This window comes from Triticum dicoccoides, chromosome 5A (assembly GCF_002162155.2).
Source record: "Triticum dicoccoides isolate Atlit2015 ecotype Zavitan chromosome 5A, WEW_v2.0, whole genome shotgun sequence".
Classification (NCBI taxonomy): Eukaryota; Viridiplantae; Streptophyta; class Magnoliopsida; order Poales; family Poaceae; genus Triticum; species Triticum dicoccoides.
In genome coordinates this window covers 639,800,221-639,806,220 of record NC_041388.1, presented here as the reverse complement: position 1 = coordinate 639,806,220, position 6,000 = coordinate 639,800,221, and positions in this window count along the sequence as shown.

Here is a 6,000-nt window from a genome sequence, read left to right as displayed (position 1 = left end):
GGCTCGTGATGTTGTTCCATTGAATTTTAATGTGTTCCTTGAGAAAGCAAAGTTGAAAGATGATGGTAGCAATTACACGGATTGGGTCCGTAACTTGAGGATTATCCTCATTGCTGCACAGAAGAATTACGTCCTGGAAGCACCGCTGGGTGCCAGGCCTGCTGCTGGAGCAACACCAGATGGTATGAACGTCTGGCAGAGCAAAGCTGATGACTACTCGATAGTTCAGTGTGCCATGCTTTACGGCTTAGAATCAGGACTTCAACGACGTTTGGAACGTCATGGAGCATATGAGATGTTCCAGGAGTTGAAGTTAATATTTCAAGCAAATGCCCGGATTGAGAGATATGAAGTCTCCAATAAGTTCTATAGCTGCAAGATGGAGGAGAACAGTTCTGTTAGTGAGCATATACTCAAAATGTCTGGGTATAATAATCACTTGATTCAATTGGGAGTTAATCTTCCAGATGATTGCGTCATTGACAGAATTCTCCAATCACTGCCACCAAGCTACAAGAGCTTTGTGATGAACTATAATATGCAAGGGATGAACAAGACTATTCCCGAGCTCTTCGCGATGCTGACCTTACTAATGCTCGCAGTAGCACCTGGGTATTTGATACTGGTTCTGTTGCTAATATTTGCAACTCGAAACAGGGACTACGGATTAAGCGAAGATTGGCTAAGGACGAGGTGACGATGCGCATGGGAAACGGTTCCAAAGTCGATGTGATCGCGGTCGGCACGCTACCTCTACATCTACCTTCGGGATTAGTATTAGACCTAAATAATTGTTATTTGGTGCCAGTGTTGAGCATGAACATTATATCTGGATCTTGTTTAATGCGAGACGGTTATTCATTTAAATCAGAGAATAATGGTTGTTCTATTTATATGAGTAATATCTTTTATGGTCATGCACCCTTGAAGAGTGGTCTATTCTTATTGAATCTCGATAGTAGTGATACACATATTCATAATGTAGAAGCCAAAAGATGCAGAGTTGATAATGATAGTGCAACTTATTTGTGGCACTGCCGTTTAGGTCATATCGGTGTAAAGCGCATGAAGAAACTCCATACTGATGGACTTTTGGAACCACTTGATTATGAATCACTTGGTACTTGCGAACCGTGCCTCATGGGCAAGATGACTAAAACACCGTTCTCCGGTACTATGGAGAGAGCAACAGATTTATTGGAAATCAGACATACAGATGTATGTGGCCCGATGAATGTTGAGGCTTGTGGCGGATATCGTTATTTTCTCACCTTCACAGATGATTTAAGCAGATACGGATATATCTACTTAATGAAACATAAGTCTGAAACATTTGAAAAGTTCAAAGAATTTCAGAGTGAAGTTGAAAATCATCGTAACAAGAAAATAAAGTTCCTACGATCTGATCGTGGAGGAGAATATTTGAGTTACGAGTTTGGCGTACATTTGAAAAATAGTGGAATAGTTTCGCAACTCACGCCACCCGGAACACCACAGCGTAATGGTGTGTCCGAACGTCGTAATCGTACTTTACTAGATATGGTGCGATCTATGATGTCTCTTACTGATTTACCGCTATCGTTTTGGGGATACGCTCTAGAGACGGCCGCATTCACGTTAAATAGGGCACCATCAAAATCCGTTGAGACGACGCCTTATGAACTGTGGTTTGGCAAGAAACCAAAGTTGTCGTTTCTGAAAGTTTGGGGCTGCGATGCTTATGTGAAAAAGCTTCAACCTGATAAGCTCGAACCCAAATCGGAGAAATGTGTCTTCATAGGATATCCAAAGGAAACTATTGGATACACCTTCTATCACAGATCCGAAGGCAAGACTTTTGTTGCTAAATTCGGAAACTTTCTGGAGAAGGAGTTTCTCTCGAAAGAAGTGAGTGGGAGGAAAGTAGAACTTGACGAGGTAACTGTACCTGCTCCCTTATTGGAAAGTAGTACATCACAGAAAACTGTTTCTGCGACACCTACACCAACAAGTGAGGAAGCTAATGATAATGATCATGAAACTTCAGGACAAGATACTGCTGAACCTCGTAGATCAACCAGAGTGAGATCCGCACCAGAGTGGTACGGTAATCCTGTTCTGGAAGTCATGCTGCTAGATCATGATGAACCTACAAACTATGAAGAAGCGATGGTGAGCCCAGATTTCGCAAAATGGCTTGAAGCCATGAAATCTGAGATGGGATCCATGTATGAGAACAAAGTATGGACTTTGGTTGACTTGCCCGATGATCGGCAAGCAATTGAGAATAAATGGATCTTCAAGAAGAAGACTGACGCTAACGGTAATATTACTGTCTACAAAGCTCGACTTGTCACAAAAGGGTTTCGGCAAGTTCAAGGGGTTGACTATGATGAGACCTTCTCACCCGTAGCGATGCTTAAGTCTGTCCGAATCATGTTAGCAATTGCCACATTTTATGATTATGAAATTTGGCAGATGGATGTCAAAACTGCATGCCTGAATGGATTTCTGGAAGAAGAGTTGTATATGATGCAACCGGAAGGTTTTGTCGATCCAAAGGGAGCTAACAAAGTGTGCAAGCTCCAGCGATCCATTTATGGACTGGTGCAAGCCTCTCGGAGTTGGAATAAACACTTTGATAGTGTGATCAAAGCATTTGGTTTTATACAGACTTTCGGAGAAGCCTGTATTTACAAGAAAGTGAGTGGGAGCTCTGTAGCATTTCTGATATTATATGTGGATGACATATTACTGATTGGAAATGACATAGAATTTCTAGATAGCATAAAGGGATACTTGAATAAGAGTTTTTCAATGAAAGACCTCGGTGAAGCTGCTTACATATTAGGCATAAAGATCTATAGAGATAGATCAAGACGCTTAATTGGCTTTCACAAAGCACATACCTTGACAAGATTTTGAAGAAGTTCAAAATGGATCAAGCAAAGAAAGGGTTCTTGCCTGTGTTACAAGGTGTGAAGTTGAGTCAGACTCAATGCCTGACCACTGCAGAAGATAGAGAGAAAATGAAAGATGTTCCCTATGCTTCAGCCATAGGCTCTATCATGTATGCAATGCTGTGTACCAGACCTGATGTGTGCCTTGCTATAAGTTTAGCAGGGAGGTACCAAAGTAATCCAGGAGTGGATCACTAGACAGCAGTCAAGAACATCCTGAAGTACCTAAAAAGGACCAAGGATATGTTTCTCGTATATGGAGGCGACAAAGAGCTCATCGTAAACGGTTACATTGATGCAAGCTTTGACACTAATCCGGACGATTCTAAATCGCAAACCGGATACGTGTTTACATTAAACGGTGGAGCTGTCAGTTGGTGCAGTTCTAAACAAAGCATCGTGGCGAGATCTACATGTGAAGCGGAGTACATAGCTGCTTCGGAAGCAGCAAACGAAGGAGTCTGGATCAAGGAGTTCATATCCGATCTAGGTGTCATACCTAGTGCATCGGGTCCAGTGAAAATCGTTTCTGACAATACTGGTGCAATTGCCTTGGCAAAGGAATCCAGATTTCACAAGAGAACCAAACACATCAAGAGACGCTTCAATTCCATCCGGGATCTAGTCCAGGTGGGAGACATAGAGATTTGCAATATACATACGGAGCTCAATGTAGCAGACCCGTTGACTAAGCCTCTTCCAGGGGCAAAACATGATCAGCACCAAAGCTCCATGGGTGTTAGAATCATTACTGTGTAATCTAGATTATTGACTCTAGTGCAAGTGGGAGACTGAAGGAAATATGCCCTAGAGGCAATAATAAAGTTATTATTTATTTCCTTATATCATGATAAAAGTTTATTATTCATGCTAGAATTGTATTAACCGGAAACATAATACATGTGTGAATACATAGACAAACAGAGTGTCACTAGTATGCCTCTACTTGACTAGCTCGTTAATCAAAGATGGTTAAGTTTCCTAACCATGGACAAAGAGTTGTCATTTGATTAACGGGATCACATCATTAGTTGAATGATCTGATTGACATGACCCATTCCATTAGCTTAGCACCCGGTCGTTTAGTATGTTGCTATTGCTTTCTTCATAACTTATACATGTTCCTATGACTATGAGATTATGTAACTCCCGTGTGCCGGAGGAACACTTTGTGTGCTACCAAACGTCACAACGTAACTGGGTGATTATAAAGGAGTACTACAGGTGTCTCCAAAGGTACATGTTGGGTTGACGTATTTCGAGATTAGGATCGGTCGGATCGGGAAGACGTACGACTACTTCCTCTACGTTGTGTCAACGCTTCCGTTGCGATCTATGAGGGTACGTAGATAACACTCTCCCCTCTCGTTGTTGCGCATCACCATGATCTTGCGTGTGTGTAGGAAATTTTTTGAAATTACTGCGTTCCCCAACAAGTTGATCCACGTGATCATATTCTTAGCCGTGTGCGGCGCCCCCTTCCACCATAGTCCTCGATAATATTGTACCGGTGCTTAGCCGAAGCCCTGCGACAATAGTGCATCAAGATCGTCACCACGCCATCGTGCTGACGGAACTCTTCCCCGACACTTTGCTGGATCGGAGTCCGGGGATCGTCATCGAGCTGAACGTGTGCTAGAACTCGGAGGTGCCATAGTTTCGGTGATTGATCGGTCGGGACGTGGAGACGTACGACTACATCAACCAAACGCTTCCATTGTCGATCTACAAGGGTACGTAGATCACACTCTCCCCTCTCGTTGCTAGCATCACCATGATCTTGCGTGTGCGTAGGAAATTTTTTGAAATTACTACGTTCCCCAAAATAAACATCATAGCATACTTTATAGAACCTATGACTGAGGCATAGGGAATGACTTTTCATTCTCTTTCAATTTTCTGCCGTGGTCGGATTTTGAGTATTTACTCAACTTCACACCTTGCAACACAGGTAAGAACTCCTTCTTTGACTGTTCCATTTTGAACTACTTCAAAATATTGTCAAGGTATGTACTCATTGAAAAAACTTATCAAGCGTCTTGATCTATCTCTATAGATCTTGATGCTCTATGTGTAAGCAGCTTTATCGAGGTCTTTCTTTTGAAAAACTCTTTTCAAACACTCCTTTATGCTTTCTAGAAAATTCTACATTATTTCTGATCAACAATATGTCATTCACATATACTTATCAGAAATGTTGTAGTACTCCCACTCACTTTCTTATAAATACAGGCTTTACCACAAGTCTGTATAAAACCATATGCTTTGATCACTTTATCAAAGCATATATTCCAACTCCGAGATGCTTGCACCAGTCCATAGATGGATCGCTGGAGCTCGCTCACTTTGTTAGCACCTTTAGGATCAACAAAACCTTCTGGTTGCATCATATACAACTATTCTTTAAGAAATCCATTAAGGAATACAGTTTTGACATCCATTTGCCAGATTTGACAAAATGTGGCAACTGCTAACATGATTCAAACAGACTTTTAAGCATTGATGCGAGTGAGAGAATCTCATCGTAGTCAACACCTTGAACTTGTCAAAAACATTTTGCGACAATTTGAGCTTTGTAGATAGTAACACTACTATCAGCATCCGTCTTTCTCTTGAAGATCCATTTATTCTTAATGACTCACCGATCATCGGGCAAGTCAATCAAAGTACATACTTTGTTCTCATACATGGATCACATCTCAGATTTCATGGCCTCAAGCCATTTCGCGGAATCTGGGCTCATCATCGCTTCCTCATAGTTCGTAGGTTCGTCATGGTCTAGTAACATGACTTCCAGAAAGGATTACCGTACCGCTCTGGTGCGGACCATACTCTAGTTGTCCTACGAGGTTCGGTAGTAACTTGATCTGAAGTTTCATGATCATCATCATTAGCTTCCTCACTAATTGGTGTAGAGATCACTAGAACTGATTTCTGTGATGAACTACTTTCCAATTCGGGAGAAGGTACAATTACCTCATCAAGTTCTACATTCCTCCCACTCACTTCTTTCGAGAGAAACTCCTTCTCTAGAAAGGATCCACTTTTAGCAACAAAGATC